Source organism: Amblyomma maculatum, chromosome 10 (genome assembly GCF_055883805.1).
Source record: "Amblyomma maculatum isolate TAMU_Amacu chromosome 10, ASM5588380v1, whole genome shotgun sequence".
In the NCBI taxonomy this organism is placed as follows: Eukaryota; Metazoa; Arthropoda; class Arachnida; order Ixodida; family Ixodidae; genus Amblyomma; species Amblyomma maculatum.
The window spans coordinates 169,468,259-169,494,521 of NC_139353.1; positions in this window are offsets into that span (position 1 = coordinate 169,468,259).

Here is a 26,263-nt window from a genome sequence, read left to right on the forward strand (position 1 = left end):
GCTGGTGTTACATAACCTCGATGGCGCTTATGCAGCCTTAGCGGCTGCGACGCATGTAGTCACCATAGCGGCGTGCTCTGATATATAATTCCAAACTTCACAGCTGCAAATTTACCTGTCTTCCGCCTGGCGTTACATATCCTCGATGGCGCTTATGCAGCCTTAGCGGCTGCGACGCATGTAGTGACCTTAGCGGCGGGCTCTGATATATACTTCCGAACTTCGCAACAGCGAATTTACCTGTCTTCCAGCTGGTGTTACATAACCTCGATGGCGCTTATGGCAGCGTTAGCGGCTGCGATGCATATAGAAACCTTAGCGGCGGGCTCTGATATATACTTCCGAACTTCGCAACAGCGAATTTACCTGTCTTCCAGCTGGTGTTACATAACCTCGATGGCGCTTATGCAGCCTTAGCGGCTCCGACGCCTGTAGTCACCATAGCGGCGTGCTCTGATATATAATTCCGAACTTCACAGCTGCAAATTTAACTGTCTTCCGCCTGGCGTTACATATCCTCGATGGCGCTTATGCAGCCTTAGCGGCTGCGACGCATGTAGTCACCTTAGCAGCGTGCTCTGATATATACTTCCGAACTTCGCAACAGCGAATTTACCTGTCTTCCAGCTGGTGTTACATAACCTCGATGGCGCTTATGGCAGCGTTAGCGGCTGCGACGCATATAGAAACCTTAGCGGCGGGCTCTGATATATACTTCCGAACTTCGCAACAGCGAATTTACCTGTCTTCCAGCTGGTGTTACATAACCTCGATGGCGCTTATGCAGCCTTAGCGGCTGCGACGCATGTAGTCACCATAGCGGCGTGCTCTGATATATAATTCCGAACTTCAAAGCTGCAAATTTACCTGTCTTCCGCCTGGCGTTACATATCCTCGATGGCGCTTATGCAGCCTTAGCGGCTGCGACGCATGTAGTCACCTTAGCGGCGGGCTCTGATATATACTTCCGAACTTCGCAACAGCGAATTTACCTGTCTTCCAGCTGGTGTTACATAACCTCGATGGCGCTTATGGCAGCGTTAGCGGCTGCGACGCATATAGAAACCTTAGCGGCGGGCTCTGATATATACTTCCGAACTTCGCAACAGCGAATTTACCTGTCTTCCAGCTGGTGTTACATAACCTCGATGGCGCTTATGCAGCCTTAGCGGCTGCGACGCATGTAGTCACCATAGCGGCGTGCTCTGATATATAATTCCGAACTTCACAGCTGCAAACTTACCTGTCTTCCGCCTGGCGTTACATATCCTCGATGGCGCTTATGCAGCCTTAGCGGCTGCGACGCATGTAGTAACCTTAGCAGCGTGCTCTGATATATACTTCCGAACTTCGCAACAGCGAATTTACCTGTCTTCCAGCTGGTGTTACATAACCTCGATGGCGCTTATGGCAGCGTTAGCGGCTGCGACGCATATAGAAACCTTAGCGGCGGGCTCTGATATATACTTCCGAACTTCGCAACAGCGAATTTACCTGTCTTCCAGCTGGTGTTACATAACCTCGATGGCGCTTATGCAGCCTTAGCGGCTGCGACGCATGTAGTCACCATAGCGGCGTGCTCTGATATATAATTCCGAACTTCACAGCTGCAAATTTACCTGTCTTCCGCCTGGCGTTACATATCCTCGATGGCGCTTATGCAGCCTTAGCGGCTGCGACGCATGTAGTCACCTTAGCAGCGTGCTCTGATATATACTTCCGAACTTCGCAACAGCGAATTTACCTGTCTTCCAGCTGGTGTTACATAACCTCGATGGCGCTTATGGCAGCGTTAGCGGCTGCGACGCATATAGAAACCTTAGCGGCGGGCTCTGATATATACTTCCGAACTTCGCAACAGCGAATTTACCTGTCTTCCAGCTGGTGTTACATAACCTCGATGGCGCTTATGCAGCCTTAGCGGCTGCGACGCATGTAGTCACCATAGCGGCGTGCTCTGATATATAATTCCGAACTTCACAGCTGCAAATTTACCTGTCTTCCGCCTGGCGTTACATATCCTCGATGGCGCTTATGCAGCCTTAGCGGCTGCGACGCATGTAGTCACCTTAGCAGCGTGCTCTGATATATACTTCCGAACTTCGCAACAGCGAATTTACCTGTCTTCCAGCTGGTGTTACATAACCTCGATGGCGCTTATGGCAGCGTTAGCGGCTGCGACGCATATAGAAACCTTAGCGGCGGGCTCTGATATATACTTCCGAACTTCGCAACAGCGAATTTACCTGTCTTCCAGCTGGTGCTACATAATCTCGATGGCGCTTATGCAGCCTTAGCGGCTGCGACGCATGTAGTCACCATAGCGGCGTGCTCTGATATATAATTCCGAACTTCACAGCTGCAAATTTACCTGTCTTCCGCCTGGCGTTACATATCCTCGATGGCGCTTATGCAGCCTTAGCGGCTGCGACGCATGTAGTCACCTTAGCAGCGTGCTCTGATATATACTTCCGAACTTCGCAACAGCGAATTTACCTGTCTTCCAGCTGGTGTTACATAACCTCGATGGCGCTTATGGCAGCGTTAGCGGCTGCGACGCATATAGAAACCTTAGCGGCGGGCTCTGATATATACTTCCGAACTTCGCAACAGCGAATTTACCTGTCTTCCAGCTGGTGTTACATAACCTCGATGGCGCTTATGCAGCCTTAGCGGCTGCGACGCATGTAGTCACCATAGCGGCGTGCTCTGATATATAATTCCAAACTTCACAGCTGCAAATTTACCTGTCTTCCGCCTGGCGTTACATATCCTCGATGGCGCTTATGCAGCCTTAGCGGCTGCGACGCATGTAGTGACCTTAGCGGCGGGCTCTGATATATACTTCCGAACTTCGCAACAGCGAATTTACCTGTCTTCCAGCTGGTGTTACATAACCTCGATGGCGCTTATGGCAGCGTTAGTGGCTGCGACGCATATAGAAACCTTAGCGGCGGGCTCTGATATATACTTCCGAACTTCGCAACAGCGAATTTACCTGTCTTCCAGCTGGTGTTACATAACCTCGATGGCGCTTATGCAGCCTTAGCGGCTGCGACGCATGTAGTCACCATAGCGGCGTGCTCTGATATATAATTCCGAACTTCACAGCTGCAAATTTACCTGTCTTCCGCCTGGCGTTACATATCCTCGATGGCGCTTATGCAGCCTTAGCGGCTGCGACGCATGTAGTCACCTTAGCGGCGGGCTCTGATATATACTTCCGAACTTCGCAACAGCGAATTTACCTGTCTTCCAGCTGGTGTTACATAACCTCGATGGCGCTTATGGCAGCGTTAGCCTTAGCGGCTGCGACGCACGTAGTAACCTTAGCAGCGTGCTCTGATATATACTTCCGAACTTCGCAACAGCGAATTTACCTGTCTTCCAGCTGGTGTTACATAACCTCGATGGCGCTTATGGCAGCGTTAGCGGCTGCGACGCATATAGAAACCTTAGCGGCGGGCTCTGATATATACTTCCGAACTTCGCAACAGCGAATTTACCTGTCTTCCAGCTGGTGTTACATAACCTCGATGGCGCTTATGCAGCCTTAGCGGCTGCGACGCATGTAGTCACCATAGCGGCGTGCTCTGATATATAATTCCGAACTTCACAGCTGCAAATTTACCTGTCTTCCGCCTGGCGTTACATATCCTCGATGGCGCTTATGCAGCCTTAGCGGCTGCGACGCATGTAGTCACCTTAGCAGCGTGCTCTGATATATACTTCCGAACTTCGCAACAGCGAATTTACCTGTCTTCCAGCTGGTGTTACATAACCTCGATGGCGCTTATGGCAGCGTTAGCGGCTGCGACGCATATAGAAACCTTAGCGGCGGGCTCTGATATATACTTCCGAACTTCGCAACAGCGAATTTACCTGTCTTCCAGCTGGTGTTACATAACCTCGATGGCGCTTATGCAGCCTTAGCGGCTGTGACGCATGTAGTCACCATAGCGGCGTGCTCTGATATATAATTCCGAACTTCACAGCTGCAAATTTACCTGTCTTCCGCCTGGCGTTACATATCCTCGATGGCGCTTATGCAGCCTTAGCGGCTGCGACGCATGTAGTCACCTTAGCAGCGTGCTCTGATATATACTTCCGAACTTCGCAACAGCGAATTTACCTGTCTTCCAGCTGGTGTTACATAACCTCGATGGCGCTTATGGCAGCGTTAGCGGCTGCGACGCATATAGAAACCTTAGCGGCGGGCTCTGATATATACTTCCGAACTTCGCAACAGCGAATTTACCTGTCTTCCAGCGGGTGTTACATAACCTCGATGGCGCTTATGGCAGCGTTAGCCGCTGCGACGCATATAGAAACCTTAGCGGCGGGCTCTGATATATACTTCCGAACTTCGCAACAGCGAATTTACCTGTCTTCCAGCTGGTGTTACATAACCTCGATGGCGCTTATGCAGCCTTAGCGGCTGCGACGCATGTAGTCACCATAGCGGCGTGCTCTGATATATAATTCCGAACTTCACAGCTGCAAATTTACCTGTCTTCCGCCTGGCGTTACATATCCTCGATGGCGCTTATGCAGCCTTAGCGGCTGCGACGCATGTAGTCACCTTAGCGGCGGGCTCTGATATATACTTCCGAACTTCGCAACAGCGAATTTACCTGTCTTCCAGCTGGTGTTACATAACCTCGATGGCGCTTATGGCAGCGTTAGCGGCTGCGACGCATATAGAAAACTTAGCGGCGGGCTCTGATATATACTTCCGAACTTCGCAACAGCGAATTTACCTGTCTTCCAGCTGGTGTTACATAACCTCGATGGCGCTTATGCAGCCTTAGCGGCTGCGACGCATGTAGTCACCATAGCGGCGTGCTCTGATATATAATTCCGAACTTCACAGCTGCAAATTTAACTGTCTTCCGCCTGGCGTTACATATCCTCGATGGCGCTTATGCAGCCTTAGCGGCTGCGACGCATGTAGTCACCTTAGCAGCGTGCTCTGATATATACTTCCGAACTTCGCAACAGCGAATTTACCTGTCTTCCAGCTGGTGTTACATAACCTCGATGGCGCTTATGGCAGCGTTAGCGGCTGCGACGCATATAGAAACCTTAGCGGCGGGCTCTGATATATACTTCCGAACTTCGCAACAGCGAATTTACCTGTCTTCCAGCTGGTGTTACATAACCTCGATGGCGCTTATGCAGCCTTAGCGGCTGCGACGCATGTAGTCACCATAGCGGCGTGCTCTGATATATAATTCCGAACTTCACAGCTGCAAATTTAACTGTCTTCCGCCTGGCGTTACATATCCTCGATGGCGCTTATGCAGCCTTAGCGGCTGCGACGCCTGTAGTCACCTTAGCAGCGTGCTCTGATATATACTTCCGAACTTCGCAACAGCGAATTTACCTGTCTTCCAGCTGGTGTTACATAACCTCGATGGCGCTTATGCAGCCTTAGCGGCTGCGACGCATGTAGTCACCATAGCGGCGTGCTCTGATATATAATTCCGAACTTCACAGCTGCAAATTTACCTGTCTTCCGCCTGGCGTTACATATCCTCGATGGCGCTTATGCAGCCTTAGCGGCTGCGACGCATGTAGTCACCTTAGCAGCGTGCTCTGATATATACTTCCGAACTTCGCAACAGCGAATTTACCTGTCTTCCAGCTGGTGTTACATAACCTCGATGGCGCTTATGGCAGCGTTAGCGGCTGCGACGCATATAGAAACCTTAGCGGCGGGCTCTGATATATACTTCCGAACTTCGCAACAGCGAATTTACCTGTCTTCCAGCTGGTGTTACATAACCTCGATGGCGCTTATGCAGCCTTAGCGGCTGCGACGCATGTAGTCACCATAGCGGCGTGCTCTGATATATAATTCCGAACTTCACAGCTGCAAATTTACCTGTCTTCCGCCTGGCGTTACATATCCTCGATGGCGCTTATGCAGCCTTAGCGGCTGCGACGCATGTAGTAACCTTAGCAGCGTGCTCTGATATATACTTCCGAACTTCGCAACAGCGAATTTACCTGTCTTCCAGCTGGTGTTACATAACCTCGATGGCGCTTATGGCAGCGTTAGCGGCTGCGACGCATATAGAAACCTTAGCGGCGGGCTCTGATATATACTTCCGAACTTCGCAACAGCGAATTTACCTGTCTTCCAGCTGGTGTTACATAACCTCGATGGCGCTTATGCAGCCTTAGCGGCTGCGACGCATGTAGTCACCATAGCGGCGTGCTCTGATATATAATTCCGAACTTCACAGCTGCAAATTTACCTGTCTTCCGCCTGGCGTTACATATCCTTGATGGCGCTTATGCAGCCTTAGCGGCTGCGACGCATGTAGTCACCTTAGCAGCGTGCTCTGATATATACTTCCGAACTTCGCAACAGCGAATTTACCTGTCTTCCAGCTGGTGTTACATAACCTCGATGGCGCTTATGGCAGTGTTAGCGGCTGCGACGCATATAGAAACCTTAGCGGCGGGCTCTGATATATACTTCCGAACTTCGCAACAGCGAATTTACCTGTCTTCCAGCTGGTGTTACATAACCTCGATGGCGCTTATGCAGCCTTAGCGGCTGCGACGCATGTAGTCACCTTAGCAGCGTGCTCTGATATATACTTCCGAACTTCGCAACAGCGAATTTACCTGTCTTCCAGCTGGTGTTACATAACCTCGATGGCGCTTATGCAGCCTTAGCGGCTGCGACGCATGTAGTCACCATAGCGGCGTGCTCTGATATATAATTCCGAACTTCACAGCTGCAAATTTACCTGTCTTCCGCCTGGCGTTACATATCCTCGATGGCGCTTATGCAGCCTTAGCGGCTGCGACGCATGTAGTAACCTTACCAGCGTGCTCTGATATATACTTCCGAACTTCGCAACAGCGAATTTACCTGTCTTCCAGCTGGTGTTACATAACCTCGATGGCGCTTATTGCAGCGTTAGCGGCTGCGACGCATATAGAAACCTTAGCGGCGGGCTCTGATATATACTTCCGAACTTCGCAACAGCGAATTTACCTGTCTTCCAGCTGGTGTTACATAACCTCGATGGCTTTTGTGCAGCCTTAGCGGCTGCGACGCATGTAGTCACCATAGCGGCGTGCTCTGATATATAATTCCGAACTTCACAGCTGCAAATTTACCTGTCTTCCGCCTGGCGTTACATATCCTCGATGGCGCTTATGCAGCCTTAGCGGCTGCGACGCATGTAGTCACCTTAGCAGCGTGCTCTGATATATACTTCCGAACTTCGCAACAGCGAATTTACCTGTCTTCCAGCTGGTGTTACATAACCTCGATGGCGCTTATGGCAGCGTTAGCGGCTGCGACGCATATAGAAACCTTAGCGGCGGGCTCTGATATATACTTCCGAACTTCGCAACAGCGAATTTACCTGTCTTCCAGCTGGTGTTACATAACCTCGATGGCGCTTATGCAGCCTTAGCGGCTGCGACGCATGTAGTCACCATAGCGGCGTGCTCTGATATATAATTCCGAACTTCACAGCTGCAAATTTAACTGTCTTCCGCCTGGCGTTACATATCCTCGATGGCGCTTATGCAGCCTTAGCGGCTGCGACGCATGTAGTCACCTTAGCAGCGTGCTCTGATATATACTTCCGAACTTCGCAACAGCGAATTTACCTGTCTTCCAGCTGGTGTTACATAACCTCGATGGCGCTTATGCAGCCTTAGCGGCTGCGACGCATGTAGTCACCATAGCGGCGTGCTCTGATATATAATTCCGAACTTCACAGCTGCAAATTTACCTGTCTTCCGCCTGGCGTTACATATCCTCGATGGCGCTTATGCAGCCTTAGCGGCTGCGACGCATGTAGTCACCTTAGCAGCGTGCTCTGATATATACTTCCGAACTTCGCAACAGCGAATTTACCTGTCTTCCAGCTGGTGTTACATAACCTCGATGGCGCTTATGGCAGCGTTAGCGGCTGCGACGCATATAGAAACCTTAGCGGCGGGCTCTGATATATACTTCCGAACTTCGCAACAGCGAATTTACCTGTCTTCCAGCTGGTGTTACATAACCTCGATGGCGCTTATGCAGCCTTAGCGGCTGCGACGCATGTAGTCACCATAGCGGCGTGCTCTGATATATAATTCCGAACTTCACAGCTGCAAATTTACCTGTCTTCCGCCTGGCGTTACATATCCTCGATGGCGCTTATGCAGCCTTAGCGGCTGCGACGCATGTAGTAACCTTAGCAGCGTGCTCTGATATATACTTCCGAACTTCGCAACAGCGAATTTACCTGTCTTCCAGCTGGTGTTACATAACCTCGATGGCGCTTATGGCAGCGTTAGCGGCTGCGACGCATATAGAAACCTTAGCGGCGGGCTCTGATATATACTTCCGAACTTCGCAACAGCGAATTTACCTGTCTTCCAGCTGGTGTTACATAACCTCGATGGCGCTTATGCAGCCTTAGCGGCTGCGACGCATGTAGTCACCATAGCGGCGTGCTCTGATATATAATTCCGAACTTCACAGCTGCAAATTTACCTGTCTTCCGCCTGGCGTTACATATCCTTGATGGCGCTTATGCAGCCTTAGCGGCTGCGACGCATGTAGTCACCTTAGCAGCGTGCTCTGATATATACTTCCGAACTTCGCAACAGCGAATTTACCTGTCTTCCAGCTGGTGTTACATAACCTCGATGGCGCTTATGGCAGTGTTAGCGGCTGCGACGCATATAGAAACCTTAGCGGCGGGCTCTGATATATACTTCCGAACTTCGCAACAGCGAATTTACCTGTCTTCCAGCTGGTGTTACATAACCTCGATGGCGCTTATGCAGCCTTAGCGGCTGCGACGCATGTAGTCACCTTAGCAGCGTGCTCTGATATATACTTCCGAACTTCGCAACAGCGAATTTACCTGTCTTCCAGCTGGTGTTACATAACCTCGATGGCGCTTATGCAGCCTTAGCGGCTGCGACGCATGTAGTCACCATAGCGGCGTGCTCTGATATATAATTCCGAACTTCACAGCTGCAAATTTACCTGTCTTCCGCCTGGCGTTACATATCCTCGATGGCGCTTATGCAGCCTTAGCGGCTGCGACGCATGTAGTAACCTTACCAGCGTGCTCTGATATATACTTCCGAACTTCGCAACAGCGAATTTACCTGTCTTCCAGCTGGTGTTACATAACCTCGATGGCGCTTATGGCAGCGTTAGCGGCTGCGACGCATATAGAAACCTTAGCGGCGGGCTCTGATATATACTTCCGAACTTCGCAACAGCGAATTTACCTGTCTTCCAGCTGGTGTTACATAACCTCGATGGCTTTTGTGCAGCCTTAGCGGCTGCGACGCATGTAGTCACCATAGCGGCGTGCTCTGATATATAATTCCGAACTTCACAGCTGCAAATTTACCTGTCTTCCGCCTGGCGTTACATATCCTCGATGGCGCTTATGCAGCCTTAGCGGCTGCGACGCATGTAGTCACCTTAGCGGCGGGCTCTGATATATACTTCCGAACTTCGCAACAGCGAATTTACCTGTCTTCCAGCTGGTGTTACATAACCTCGATGGCGCTTATGGCAGCGTTAGCGGCTGCGACGCATATAGAAAACTTAGCGGCGGGCTCTGATATATACTTCCGAACTTCGCAACAGCGAATTTACCTGTCTTCCAGCTGGTGTTACATAACCTCGATGGCGCTTATGCAGCCTTAGCGGCTGCAACGCATGTAGTCACCATAGCGGCGTGCTCTGATATATAATTCCGAACTTCACAGCTGCAAATTTAACTGTCTTCCGCCTGGCGTTACATATCCTCGATGGCGCTTATGCAGCCTTAGCGGCTGCGACGCATGTATTCACCTTAGCAGCGTGCTCTGATATATACTTCCGAACTTCGCAACAGCGAATTTACCTGTCTTCCAGCTGGTGTTACATAACCTCGATGGCGCTTATGGCAGCCTTAGCGGCTGCGACGCATATAGAAACCTTAGCGGCGGGCTCTGATATATACTTCCGAACTTCGCAACAGCGAATTTACCTGTCTTCCAGCTGGTGTTACATAACCTCGATGGCGCTTATGGCAGCCTTAGCGGCTGCGACGCATATAGAAACCTTAGCGGCGGGCTCTGATATATACTTCCGAACTTCGCAACAGCGAATTTACCTGTCTTCCAGCTGGTGTTACATAACCTCGATGGCGCTTATGGCAGCGTTAGCGGCTGCGACGCATATAGAAACCTTAGCGGCGGGCTCTGATATATACTTCCGAACTTCGCAACAGCGAATTTACCTGTCTTCCAGCTGGTGTTACATAACCTCGATGGCGCTTATGCAGCCTTAGCGGCTGCGACGCATGTAGTCACCATAGCGGCGTGCTCTGATATATAATTCCGAACTTCACAGCTGCAAATTTACCTGTCTTCCGCCTGGCGTTACATATCCTCGATGGCGCTTATGCAGCCTTAGCGGCTGCGACGCATGTAGTCACCTTAGCGGCGGGCTCTGATATATAATTCCGAACTTCGCAACTGCGAATTTACCTGTCTTCCAGCTGGTGTTACATAACCTCGATGGCGCTTATGGCAGCGTTAGCGGCTGCGACGCATATAGAAACCTTAGCGGCGGGCTCTGATATATACTTCCGAACTTCGCAACAGCGAATTTACCTGTCTTCCAGCTGGTGTTACATAACCTCGATGGCGCTTATGCAGCCTTAGCGGCTGCGACGCATGTAGTCACCATAGCGGCGTGCTCTGATATATACTTTCGAACTTCGCAACTGCGAATTTACCTGTCTTCCAGCTGGCGTTACATAAACTCGATGGCGCTTATGGCAGCCGTAGCGGCTGCGACGCATGTAGTAACCTTAGCGGCAGGCTCTGATATATACTTCCGAACTTCGCAACTGCGAATTTACCTGTCTTCCAGCTGGCGTTACATAACCTCGATGGCGCTTATGGCAGCCTTAGCGGCTGCGACGCACGTAGTAACCTTCGCGGCGGGCTCTGATGTATACTTCCGAACTTCGCAACAGCGAATTTACCTGTCTTCCAGCTGGCGTTACATAAACTCGATGGCGCTTATGGCAGCGTTAACGGCTGCGACGCATATAGAAACCTTAGCGGCGGGCTCTGATATATACTTCCGAACTTCGCAGCTGCGAATTTACCTGTCTTGGGCTGGCATTACATAACCTCGATGGCGCTTATGCAGCCTTAGCGGCTGCGACGCATGTAGTCACCATAGCGGCGTGCTCTGATATATACTTTCGAACTTCGCAACTGCGAATTTACCTGTCTTCCAGCTGGCGTTACATAAACTCGATGGCGCTTATGGCAGCCGTAGCGGCTGCGACGCATGTAGTAACCTTAGCGGCAGGCTCTGATATATACTTCCGAACTTCGCAACTGCGAATTTACCTGTCTTCCAGCTGGCGTTACATAACCTCGATCTCGCTTATGGCAGCCTTAGCGGCTGCGACGCACGTAGTAACCTTCGCGGCGGGCTCTGATGTATACTTCCGAACTTCGCAACAGCGAATTTACCTGTCTTCCAGCTGGCGTTACATAAACTCGATGGCGCTTATGGCAGCGTTAACGGCTGCGACGCATATAGAAACCTTAGCGGCGGGCTCTGATATATACTTCCGAACTTCGCAGCTGCGAATTTACCTGTCTTGGGCTGGCATTACATAACCTCGATGGCGCTTATGGCAGCCTTAGCGGCTGCGACGCACGTAGTAACCTTAGCGGCGGGCTCTGATGTATACTTCCGAACTTCGCAACAGCGAATTTACCTGTCTTCCAGCTGGCGTTACATAAACTCGATGGCGCTTATGGCAGCGTTAACGGCTGCGACGCATATAGAAACCTTAGCGGCGGGCTCTGATATATACTTCCGAACTTCGCAGCTGCGAATTTACCTGTCTTCGGCTGGCGTTACATAAACTCGATGGCGCTTATGGCAGCGTTAGCGGCTGCGACGCATATAGTAACCTTAGCGGCGGGCTCTGACGTATACTTCCGAACTTTGCAGCTGCGAATTTACCTGTCTTCCGCCTGGCGTTACATATCCTCGATGGCGCTTATGCAGCCTTAGCGGCTGCGACGCATGTAGTAACCTTACCAGCGTGCTCTGATATATACTTCCGAACTTCGCAACAGCGAATTTACCTGTCTTCCAGCTGGTGTTACATAACCTCGATGGCGCTTATGGCAGCGTTAGCGGCTGCGACGCATATAGAAACCTTAGCGGCGGGCTCTGATATATACTTCCGAACTTCGCAACAGCGAATTTACCTGTCTTCCAGCTGGTGTTACATAACCTCGATGGCTTTTGTGCAGCCTTAGCGGCTGCGACGCATGTAGTCACCATAGCGGCGTGCTCTGATATATAATTCCGAACTTCACAGCTGCAAATTTACCTGTCTTCCGCCTGGCGTTACATATCCTCGATGGCGCTTATGCAGCCTTAGCGGCTGCGACGCATGTAGTCACCTTAGCAGCGTGCTCTGATATATACTTCCGAACTTCGCAACAGCGAATTTACCTGTCTTCCAGCTGGTGTTACATAACCTCGATGGCGCTTATGGCAGCCTTAGCGGCTGCGACGCATATAGAAACCTTAGCGGCGGGCTCTGATATATACTTCCGAACTTCGCAACAGCGAATTTACCTGTCTTCCAGCTGGTGTTACATAACCTCGATGGCGCTTATGGCAGCCTTAGCGGCTGCGACGCACGTAGTAACCTTAGCGGCGTGCTCTGATATATAATTCCGAACTTCACAGCTGCAAATTTACCTGTCTTCCGCCTGGCGTTACATATCCTCGATGGCGCTTATGCAGCCTTAGCGGCTGCGACGCATGTAGTCACCTTAGCAGCGTGCTCTGATATATACTTCCGAACTTCGCAACAGCGAATTTACCTGTCTTCCAGCGGGTGTTACATAACCTCGATGGCGCTTATGGCAGCGTTAGCCGCTGCGACGCATATAGAAACCTTAGCGGCGGGCTCTGATATATACTTCCGAACTTCGCAACAGCGAATTTACCTGTCTTCCAGCTGGTGTTACATAACCTCGATGGCGCTTATGCAGCCTTAGCGGCTGCGACGCATGTAGTCACCATAGCGGCGTGCTCTGATATATAATTCCGAACTTCACAGCTGCAAATTTACCTGTCTTCCGCCTGGCGTTACATATCCTCGATGGCGCTTATGCAGCCTTAGCGGCTGCGACGCATGTAGTCACCTTAGCGGCGGGCTCTGATATATACTTCCGAACTTCGCAACAGCGAATTTACCTGTCTTCCAGCTGGTGTTACATAACCTCGATGGCGCTTATGGCAGCGTTAGCGGCTGCGACGCATATAGAAAACTTAGCGGCGGGCTCTGATATATACTTCCGAACTTCGCAACAGCGAATTTACCTGTCTTCCAGCTGGTGTTACATAACCTCGATGGCGCTTATGCAGCCTTAGCGGCTGCGACGCATGTAGTCACCATAGCGGCGTGCTCTGATATATAATTCCGAACTTCACAGCTGCAAATTTAACTGTCTTCCGCCTGGCGTTACATATCCTCGATGGCGCTTATGCAGCCTTAGCGGCTGCGACGCATGTAGTCACCTTAGCAGCGTGCTCTGATATATACTTCCGAACTTCGCAACAGCGAATTTACCTGTCTTCCAGCTGGTGTTACATAACCTCGATGGCGCTTATGGCAGCGTTAGCGGCTGCGACGCATATAGAAACCTTAGCGGCGGGCTCTGATATATACTTCCGAACTTCGCAACAGCGAATTTACCTGTCTTCCAGCTGGTGTTACATAACCTCGATGGCGCTTATGCAGCCTTAGCGGCTGCGACGCATGTAGTCACCATAGCGGCGTGCTCTGATATATAATTCCGAACTTCACAGCTGCAAATTTACCTGTCTTCCGCCTGGCGTTACATATCCTCGATGGCGCTTATGCAGCCTTAGCGGCTGCGACGCATGTAGTCACCTTAGCAGCGTGCTCTGATATATACTTCCGAACTTCGCAACAGCGAATTTACCTGTCTTCCAGCTGGTGTTACATAACCTCGATGGCGCTTATGGCAGTGTTAGCGGCTGCGACGCATATAGAAACCTTAGCGGCGGGCTCTGATATATACTTCCGAACTTCACAGCTGCAAATTTACCTGTCTTCCGCCTGGCGTTACATATCCTCGATGGCGCTTATGCAGCCTTAGCGGCTGCGACGCATGTAGTAACCTTACCAGCGTGCTCTGATATATACTTCCGAACTTCGCAACAGCGAATTTACCTGTCTTCCAGCTGGTGTTACATAACCTCGATGGCGCTTATGGCAGCGTTAGCGGCTGCGACGCATATAGAAACCTTAGCGGCGGGCTCTGATATATACTTCCGAACTTCGCAACAGCGAATTTACCTGTCTTCCAGCTGGTGTTACATAACCTCGATGGCTTTTGTGCAGCCTTAGCGGCTGCGACGCATGTAGTCACCATAGCGGCGTGCTCTGATATATAATTCCGAACTTCACAGCTGCAAATTTACCTGTCTTCCGCCTGGCGTTACATATCCTCGATGGCGCTTATGCAGCCTTAGCGGCTGCGACGCATGTAGTCACCTTAGCGGCGGGCTCTGATATATACTTCCGAACTTCGCAACAGCGAATTTACCTGTCTTCCAGCTGGTGTTACATAACCTCGATGGCGCTTATGGCAGCGTTAGCGGCTGCGACGCATATAGAAAACTTAGCGGCGGGCTCTGATATATACTTCCGAACTTCGCAACAGCGAATTTACCTGTCTTCCAGCTGGTGTTACATAACCTCGATGGCGCTTATGCAGCCTTAGCGGCTGCAACGCATGTAGTCACCATAGCGGCGTGCTCTGATATATAATTCCGAACTTCACAGCTGCAAATTTAACTGTCTTCCGCCTGGCGTTACATATCCTCGATGGCGCTTATGCAGCCTTAGCGGCTGCGACGCATGTAGTCACCTTAGCAGCGTGCTCTGATATATACTTCCGAACTTCGCAACAGCGAATTTACCTGTCTTCCAGCTGGTGTTACATAACCTCGATGGCGCTTATGGCAGCCTTAGCGGCTGCGACGCATATAGAAACCTTAGCGGCGGGCTCTGATATATACTTCCGAATTTCGCAACAGCGAATTTACCTGTCTTCCAGCTGGTGTTACATAACCTCGATGGCGCTTATGGCAGCCTTAGCGGCTGCGACGCATATAGAAACCTTAGCGGCGGGCTCTGATATATACTTCCGAACTTCGCAACAGCGAATTTACCTGTCTTCCAGCTGGTGTTACATAACCTCGATGGCGCTTATGGCAGCGTTAGCGGCTGCGACGCATATAGAAACCTTAGCGGCGGGCTCTGATATATACTTCCGAACTTCGCAACAGCGAATTTACCTGTCTTCCAGCTGGTGTTACATAACCTCGATGGCGCTTATGCAGCCTTAGCGGCTGCGACGCATGTAGTCACCATAGCGGCGTGCTCTGATATATAATTCCGAACTTCACAGCTGCAAATTTACCTGTCTTCCGCCTGGCGTTACATATCCTCGATGGCGCTTATGCAGCCTTAGCGGCTGCGACGCATGTAGTCACCTTAGCAGCGTGCTCTGATATATACTTCCGAACTTCGCAACAGCGAATTTACCTGTCTTCCAGCTGGTGTTACATAACCTCGATGGCGCTTATGGCAGCCTTAGCGGCTGCGACGCATATAGAAACCTTAGCGGCGGGCTCTGATATATACTTCCGAACTTCGCAACAGCGAATTTACCTGTCTTCCAGCTGGTGTTACATAACCTCGATGGCGCTTATGGCAGCCTTAGCGGCTGCGACGCATATAGAAACCTTAGCGGCGGGCTCTGAAATATACTTCCGAACTTCGCAACAGCGAATTTGCCTGTCTTCCAGCTGGTGTTACATAACCTCGATGGCGCTTATGCAGCCTTAGCGGCTGCGACGCATGTAGTCACCATAGCGGCGTGCTCTGATATATAATTCCGAACTTCACAGCTGCAAATTTACCTGTCTTCCGCCTGGCGTTACATATCCTCGATGGCGCTTATGCAGCCTTAGCGGCTGCGACGCATGTAGTCACCTTAGCGGCGGGCTCTGATATATAATTCCGAACTTCGCAACTGCGAATTTACCTGTCTTCCAGCTGGTGTTACATAACCTCGATGGCGCTTATGGCAGCGTTAGCGGCTGCGACGCATATAGAAACCTTAGCGGCGGGCTCTGATATATACTTCCGAACTTCGCAACAGCGAATTTACCTGTCTTCCAGCTGGTGTTACATAACCTCGATGGCGCTTATGCAGCCTTAGCGGCTGCGACGCATGTAGTCACCATAGCGGCGTGCTCTGATATATACTTTCGAACTTCGCAACTGCGAATTTACCTGTCTTCCAGCTGGCGTTACATAAACTCGATGGCGCTTATGGCAGCCGTAGCGGCTGCGACGCATGTAGTAACCTTAGCGGCAGGCTCTGATATATACTTCCGAACTTCGCAACTGCGAATTTACCTGTCTTCCAGCTGGCGTTACATAACCTCGATGGCGCTTATGGCAGCCTTAGCGGCTGCGACGCACGTAGTAACCTTCGCGGCGGGCTCTGATGTATACTTCCGAACTTCGCAACAGCGAATTTACCTGTCTTCCAGCTGGCGTTACATAAACTCGATGGCGCTTATGGCAGCGTTAACGGCTGCGACGCATATAGAAACCTTAGCGGCGGGCTCTGATATATACTTCCGAACTTCGCAGCTGCGAATTTACCTGTCTTGGGCTGGCATTACATAACCTCGATGGCGCTTATGGCAGCCTTAGCGGCTGCGACGCACGTAGTAACCTTAGCGGCGGGCTCTGATGTATACTTCCGAACTTCGCAACAGCGAATTTACCTGTCTTCCAGCTGGCGTTACATAAACTCGATGGCGCTTATGGCAGCGTTAACGGCTGCGACGCATATAGAAACCTTAGCGGCGGGCTCTGATATATACTTCCGAACTTCGCAGCTGCGAATTTACCTGTCTTCGGCTGGCGTTACATAAACTCGATGGCGCTTATGGCAGCGTTAGCGGCTGCGACGCATATAGTAACCTTAGCGGCGGGCTCTGACGTATACTTCCGAACTTTGCAGCTGCGAATTTACCTGTCTTCCAGCTGGTGTTACATAACCTCGATGGCGCTTATGGCAGCCTTAGCGGCTGCGACGCACGTAGTAACCTTCGCGGCGGGCTCTGATGTATACTTCCGAACTTCGCAACAGCGAATTTACCTGTCTTCGGCTGGCATTACATAACCTCGATGGCGCTTATGGCAGCCTTAGCGGCTGCGACGCATATAGTAACCTTAGCGGCGGGCTCTGATGTATACTTCCGAACTTCGCAACAGCGAATTTACCTGTCTTCCAGCTGGCGTTACATAAACTCGATGGCGCTTATGGCAGCGTTAACGGCTGCGACGCATGTAGTAACCTTAGCGGCAGGCTCTGATGTATACTTCCGAACTTCGCAACAGCGAATTTACCTGTCTTCCAGCTGGCGTTACATAAACTCGATGGCGCTTATGGCAGCGTTAACGGCTGCGACGCATGTAGTAACCTTAGCGGCAGGCTCTGATATATACTTCCGAACTTCGCAACTGCGAATTTACCTGTCTTCCAGCTGGCGTTACATAACCTCGATGGCGCTTATGGCAGCCTTAGCGGCTGCGACGCACGTAGTAACCTTCGCGGCGGGCTCTGATGTATACTTCCGAACTTCGCAACAGCGAATTTACCTGTCTTCCAGCTGGCGTTACATAAACTCGATGGCGCTTATGGCAGCGTTAACGGCTGCGACGCATATAGAAACCTTAGCGGCGGGCTCTGATATATACTTCCGAACTTCGCAGCTGCGAATTTACCTGTCTTCGGCTGGCGTTACATAAACTCGATGGCGCTTATGGCAGCGTTAGCGGCTGCGACGCATATAGTAACCTTAGCGGCGGGCTCTGACGTATACTTCAGAACTTTGCAGCTGCGAATTTACCTGTCTTCCAGCTGGTGTTACATAACCTCGATGGCGCTTATGGCAGCCTTAGCGGCTGCGACGCACGTAGTAACCTTCGCGGCGGGCTCTGATGTATACTTCCGAACTTCGCAACAGCGAATTTACCTGTCTTCCAGCTGGTGTTACATAACCTCGATGGCGCTTATGGCAGCGTTAGCGGCTGCGACGCATATAGAAACCTTAGCGGCGGGCTCTGATATATACTTCCGAACTTCGCAACAGCGAATTTACCTGTCTTCCAGCTGGTGTTACATAACCTCGATGGCGCTTATGCAGCCTTAGCGGCTGCGACGCATGTAGTCACCATAGCGGCGTGCTCTGATATATAATTCCGAACTTCACAGCTGCAAATTTACCTGTCTTCCGCCTGGCGTTACATATCCTCGATGGCGCTTATGCAGCCTTAGCGGCTGCGACGCATGTAGTAACCTTAGCAGCGTGCTCTGATATATACTTCCGAACTTCGCAACAGCGAATTTACCTGTCTTCCAGCTGGTGTTACATAACCTCGATGGCGCTTATGGCAGCGTTAGCGGCTGCGACGCATATAGAAACCTTAGCGGCGGGCTCTGATATATACTTCCGAACTTCGCAACAGCGAATTTACCTGTCTTCCAGCTGGTGTTACATAACCTCGATGACGCTTATGCAGCCTTAGCGACTGCGACGCATGTAGTCACCATAGCGGCGTGCTCTGATATATAATTCCGAACTTCACAGCTGCAAATTTACCTGTCTTCCGCCTGGCGTTACATATCCTCGATGGCGCTTATGCAGCCTTAGCGGCTGCGACGCATGTAGTCACCTTAGCAGCGTGCTCTGATATATACTTCCGAACTTCGCAACAGCGAATTTACCTGTCTTCCAGCTGGTGTTACATAACCTCGATGGCGCTTATGGCAGCGTTAGCGGCTGCGACGCATATAGAAACCTTAGCGGCGGGCTCTGATATATACTTCCGAACTTCGCAACAGCGAATTTATCTGTCTTCCAGCTGGTGTTACATAACCTCGATGGCGCTTATGCAGCCTTAGCGGCTGCGACGCATGTAGTCACCATAGCGGCGTGCTGATATATAATTCCGAACTTCACAGCTGCAAATTTACCTGTCTTCCGCCTGGCGTTACATATCCTCGATGGCGCTTATGCAGCCTTAGCGGCTGCGACGCATGTAGTCACCTTAGCAGCGTGCTCTGATATACTTCCGAACTTCGCAACAGCGAATTTACCTGTCTTCCAGCTAGTGTTACATAACCTCGATGGCGCTTATGCAGCCTTAGCGGCTGCGACGCATGTAGTCACCATAGCGGCGTGCTCTGATATATAATTCCGAACTTCACAGCTGCAAATTTACCTGTCTTCCGCCTGGCGTTACATATCCTCGAAGGCGCTTATGCAGCCTTAGCGGCTGCGACGCATGTAGTCACCTTAGCAGCGTGCTCTGATATATACTTCCGAACTTCGCAACAGCGAATTTACCTGTCTTCCAGCTGGTGTTACATAACCTCGATGGCGCTTATGGCAGCGTTAGCGGCTGCGACGCATATAGAAACCTTAGCGGCGGGCTCTGATATATACTTCCGAACTTCGCAACAGCGAATTTACCTGTCTTCCAGCTGGTGTTACATAACCTCGATGGCGCTTATGCAGCCTTAGCGGCTGCGACGCATGTAGTCACCATAGCGGCGTGCTCTGATATATAATTCCGAACTTCACAGCTGCAAATTTACCTGTCTTCCGCCTGGCGTTACATATCCTCGATGGCGCTTATGCAGCCTTAGCGGCTGCGACGCATGTAGTCACCTTAGCAGCGTGCTCTGATATATACTTCCGAACTTCGCAACAGCGAATTTACCTGTCTTCCAGCTGGTGTTACATAACCTCGATGGCGCTTATGGCAGCCTTAGCGGCTGCGACGCATATAGAAACCTTAGCGGCGGGCTCTGATATATACTTCCGAACTTCGCAACAGCGAATTTACCTGTCTTCCAGCTGGTGTTACATAACCTCGATGGCGCTTATGCAGCCTTAGCGGCTGCGACGCATATAGAAACCTTAGCGGCGGGCTTTGATATATACTTCCGAACTTCGCAACAGCGAATTTACCTGTCTTCCAGCTGGTGTTACATAACCTCGATGGCGCTTATGGCAGCCTTAGCGGCTGCGACGCATATAGAAACCTTAGCGGCGGGCTCTGATATATACTTCCGAACTTCGCAACAGCGAATTTGCCTGTCTTCCAGCTGGTGTTACATAACCTCGATGGCGCTTATGCAGCCTTAGCGGCTGCGACGCATGTAGTCACCATAGCGGCGTGCTCTGATATATAATTCCGAACTTCACAGCTGCAAATTTACCTGTCTTCCGCCTGGCGTTACATATCCTCGATGGCGCTTATGCAGCCTTAGCGGCTGCGACGCATGTAGTCACCTTAGCGGCGGGCTCTGATATATAATTCCGAACTTCGCAACTGCGAATTTACCTGTCTTCCAGCTGGTGTTACATAACCTCGATGGCGCTTATGGCAGCGTTAGCGGCTGCGACGCATATAGAAACCTTAGCGGCGGGCTCTGATATATACTTCCGAACTTCGCAACAGCGAATTTACCCGTCTTCCAGCTGGTGTTACATAACCTCGATGGCGCTTATGCAGCCTTAGCGGCTGCGACGCATGTAGTCACCATAGCGGCGTGCTCTGATATATACTTTCGAACTTCGCAACTGCGAATTTACCTGTCTTCCAGCTGGCGTTACATAAACTCGATGGCGCTTATGGCAGCCGTAGCGGCTGCGACGCATGTAGTAACCTTAGCGGCAGGCTCTGATATATACTTCCGAACTTCGCAACTGCGAATTTACCTGTCTTTAAGCTGGCGTTACATAACCTCGATGGCGCTTATGGCAGCCTTAGCGGCTGCGACGCACGTAGTAACCTTCGCGGCGGGCTCTGATGTATACTTCCGAACTTCGCAACAGCGAATTTACCTGTCTTCCAGCTGGCGTTACATAAACTCGATGGCGCTTATGGCAGCGTTAACGGCTGCGACGCATATAGAAACCTTAGCGGCGGGCTCTGATATATACTTCCGAACTTCGCAGCTGCGAATTTACCTGTCTTGGGCTGGCATTACATAACCTCGATGGCGCTTATGGCAGCCTTAGCGGCTGCGACGCTCGTAGTAACCTTAGCGGCGGGCTCTGATGTATACTTCCGAACTTCGCAACAGCGAATTTACTTGTCTTCCAGCTGGCGTTACATAAACTCGATGGCGCTTATGGCAGCGTTAACGGCTGCGACGCATATAGAAACCTTAGCGGCGGGCTCTGATATATACTTCCGAACTTCGCAGCTGCGAATTTACCTGTCTTCGGCTGGCGTTACATAAACTCGATGGCGCTTATGGCAGCGTTAGCGGCTGCGACGCATATAGTAACCTTCGCGGCGGGCTCTGATGTATACTTCCGAACTTCGCAACAGCGAATTTACCTGTCTTCCAGCTGGTGTTACATAACCTCGATGGCGCTTATGGCAGCGTTAGCGGCTGCGACGCATATAGAAACCTTAGCGGCGGGCTCTGATATATACTTCCGAACTTCGCAACAGCGAATTTACCTGTCTTCCAGCTGGTGTTACATAACCTCGATGGCGCTTATGCAGCCTTAGCGGCTGCGACGCATGTAGTCACCATAGCGGCGTGCTCTGATATATAATTCCGAACTTCACAGCTGCAAATTTACCTGTCTTCCGCCTGGCGTTACATATCCTCGATGGCGCTTATGCAGCCTTAGCGGCTGCGACGCATGTAGTAACCTTAGCAGCGTGCTCTGATATATACTTCCGAACTTCGCAACAGCGAATTTACCTGTCTTCCAGCTGGTGTTACATAACCTCGATGGCGCTTATGGCAGCGTTAGCGGCTGCGACGCATATAGAAAGCTTAGCGGCGGGCTCTGATATATACTTCCGAACTTCGCAACAGCGAATTTACCTGTCTTCCAGCTGGTGTTGCATAACCTCGATGACGCTTATGCAGCCTTAGCGACTGCGACGCATGTAGTCACCATAGCGGCGTGCTCTGATATATAATTCCGAACTTCACAGCTGCAAATTTACCTGTCTTCCGCCTGGCGTTACATATCCTCGATGGCGCTTATGCAGCCTTAGCGGCTGCGACGCATGTAGTCACCTTAGCAGCGTGCTCTGATATATACTTCCGAACTTCGCAACAGCGAATTTACCTGTCTTCCAGCTGGTGTTACATAACCTCGATGGCGCTTATGGCAGCGTTAGCGGCTGCGACGCATATAGAAACCTTAGCGGCGGGCTCTGATATATACTTCCGAACTTCGCAACAGCGAATTTATCTGTCTTCCAGCTGGTGTTACATAACCTCGATGGCGCTTATGCAGCCTTAGCGGCTGCGACGCATGTAGTCACCATAGCGGCGTGCTGATATATAATTCCGAACTTCACAGCTGCAAATTTACCTGTCTTCCGCCTGGCGTTACATATCCTCGATGGCGCTTATGCAGCCTTAGCGGCTGCGACGCATGTAGTCACCTTAGCAGCGTGCTCTGATATACTTCCGAACTTCGCAACAGCGAATTTACCTGTCTTCCAGCTAGTGTTACATAACCTCGATGGCGCTTATGCAGCCTTAGCGGCTGCGACGCATGTAGTCACCATAGCGGCGTGCTCTGATATATAATTCCGAACTTCACAGCTGCAAATTTACCTGTCTTCCGCCTGGCGTTACATATCCTCGAAGGCGCTTATGCAGCCTTAGCGGCTGCGACGCATGTAGTCACCTTAGCAGCGTGCTCTGATATATACTTCCGAACTTCGCAACAGCGAATTTACCTGTCTTCCAGCTGGTGTTACATAACCTCGATGGCGCTTATGGCAGCGTTAGCGGCTGCGACGCATATAGAAACCTTAGCGGCGGGCTCTGATATATACTTCCGAACTTCGCAACAGCGAATTTACCTGTCTTCCAGCTGGTGTTACATAACCTCGATGGCGCTTATGCAGCCTTAGCGGCTGCGACGCATGTAGTCACCATAGCGGCGTGCTCTGATATATAATTCCGAACTTCACAGCTGCAAATTTACCTGTCTTCCGCCTGGCGTTACATATCCTCGATGGCGCTTATGCAGCCTTAGCGGCTGCGACGCATGTAGTCACCTTAGCAGCGTGCTCTGATATATACTTCCGAACTTCGCAACAGCGAATTTACCTGTCTTCCAGCTGGTGTTACATAACCTCGATGGCGCTTATGGCAGCCTTAGCGGCTGCGACGCATATAGAAACCTTAGCGGCGGGCTCTGATATATACTTCCGAACTTCGCAACAGCGAATTTACCTGTCTTCCAGCTGGTGTTACATAACCTCGATGGCGCTTATGCAGCCTTAGCGGCTGCGACGCATATAGAAACCTTAGCGGCGGGCTTTGATATATACTTCCGAACTTCGCAACAGCGAATTTACCTGTCTTCCAGCTGGTGTTACATAACCTCGATGGCGCTTATGGCAGCCTTAGCGGCTGCGACGCATATAGAAACCTTAGCGGCGGGCTCTGATATATACTTCCGAACTTCGCAACAGCGAATTTGCCTGTCTTCCAGCTGGTGTTACATAACCTCGATGGCGCTTATGCAGCCTTAGCGGCTGCGACGCATGTAGTCACCATAGCGGCGTGCTCTGATATATAATTCCGAACTTCACAGCTGCAAATTTACCTGTCTTCCGCCTGGCGTTACATATCCTCGATGGCGCTTATGCAGCCTTAGCGGCTGCGACGCATGTAGTCACCTTAGCGGCGGGCTCTGATATATAATTCCGAACTTCGCAACTGCGAATTTACCTGTCTTCCAGCTGGTGTTACATAACCTCGATGGCGCTTATGGCAGCGTTAGCGGCTGCGACGCATATAGAAACCTTAGCGGCGGGCTCTGATATATACTTCCGAACTTCGCAACAGCGAATTTACCCGTCTTCCAGCTGGTGTTACATAACCTCGATGGCGCTTATGCAGCCTTAGCGGCTGCGACGCATGTAGTCACCATAGCGGCGTGCTCTGATATATACTTTCGAACTTCGCAACTGCGAATTTACCTGTCTTCCAGCTGGCGTTACATAAACTCGATGGCGCTTATGGCAGCCGTAGCGGCTGCGACGCATGTAGTAACCTTAGCGGCAGGCTCTGATATATACTTCCGAACTTCGCAACTGCGAATTTACCTGTCTTCCAGTTGGCGTTACATAACCTCGATGGCGGTTATGGCAGCCTTAGCGGCTGCGACGCACGTAGTAACCTTCGCGGCGGGCTCTGATGTATACTTCCGAACTTCGCAACAGCGAATTTACCTGTCTTCCAGCTGGCGTTACATAAACTCGATGGCGCTTATGGCAGCGTTAACGGCTGCGACGCATATAGAAACCTTAGCGGCGGGCTCTGATATATACTTCCGAACTTCGCAGCTGCGAATTTACCTGTCTTCGGCTGGCGTTACATAAACTCGATGGCGCTTATGGCAGCGTTAGCGGCTGCGACGCATATAGTAACCTTAGCGGCGGGCTCTGACGTATACTTCCGAACTTTGCAGCTGCGAATTTACCTGTCTTCCAGCTGGTGTTACATAACCTCGATGGCGCTTATGGCAGCCTTAGCGGCTGCGACGCACGTAGTAAGAATTTACCTGTCTTCCAGCTGGCGTTACATAAACTCGATGGCGCTTATGGCAGCGTTAACGGCTGCGACGCATATAGAAACCTTAGCGGCGGGCTCTGATATATACTTCCGAACTTCGCAGCTGCGAATTTACCTGTCTTCGGCTGGCGTTACATAAACTCGATGGCGCTTATGGCAGCGTTAGCGGCTGCGACGCATATAGTAACCTTAGCGGCGGGCTCTGACGTATACTTCCGAACTTTGCAGCTGCGAATTTACCTGCCTTCCAGCTGGTGTTACATAACCTCGATGGCGCTTATGGCAGCCTTAGCGGCTGCGACGCACGTAGTAACCTTCGCGGCGGGCTCTGATGTATACTTCCGAACTTCGCAACAGCGAATTTACCTGTCTTCGGCTGGCATTACATAACCTCGATGGCGCTTATGGCAGCCTTAGCGGCTGCGACGCATATAGTAACCTTAGCGGCGGGCTCTGATGTATACTTCCGAACTTCGCAGCTGCGAATTCACCTGTCTTCGGCTGGCATTACATAACCTCGATGGCGCTTATGGCAGCCTTAGCGGCTGCGACGCATGTAGTCACCTTAGCGGCGTGCTCTGATATATACTTCCGAACTTCGCAACTGCGAATTTACCTGTCTTCCAGCTGCTGTTACATAACCTCGATGGCGCTTATGGCAGCGTTAGCGGCTGCGACGCATATAGTAACCTTAGCGGCGGGCTCTGACGTATACTTCCGAACTTTGCAGCTGCGAATTTACCTGTCTTCCAGCTGGCGTTACATAACCTCGATGGTTCCCGCAGGGGGCATCTGCTAAAGCAGATGTTTGGTGTACCGTGCGACACCACGGACCCCAGCACCCACGCTTAGCCGTGCGTGGCATCGCCGTGTCCGGGAAAAGGGGATCCTGGTGGTTGAGCCGATGCCGAGTGTTCGGACCTTTAAGGCCCCTCGGCGGAGGCAACACACCACTTTGGCCCCAGCTTCACGTAGACGGCACCTCCGGGCTGACCCACCCGGGGGAAATCGGCAGTCGCCTTTTCCTGTTCTCCCCTCCATCTTTCACTTTCCTATTTTCTTTCTTAGAACTGTCCTGTCCTCTCTTACCTTCTTCATTTCTTCCTACTTCCAGGCGGCGAGGGTTAACCTTGTGTGGCTAGCTACCCTGAGTTACGCCATATTGGGTTATAGTTACGGTGTACAGCTGGCGTGGGCAGGAATTGACAATTTCTGTCCCGTCCCCTCGTTGGGCTCCATGGTGGGTGGCTGGCACTGCAGCCGAACAATACACTTTTTTATGGCATCTAAACTCCTTAACCCCGATCGTCCTCCTTCTAAAAGGGGGCGCACCGAGACCACCATGTTCTTCTCAAAGAACATAAACAACTTTCCTCGTTTCCACGTGGTCCACAGTGACCACGAGGAAATCACTGCACGACTTGTGTCCCCATTTGTTGTTTCTCGAACGTTGACTGAGGCCATTGGCCAGGGCTAT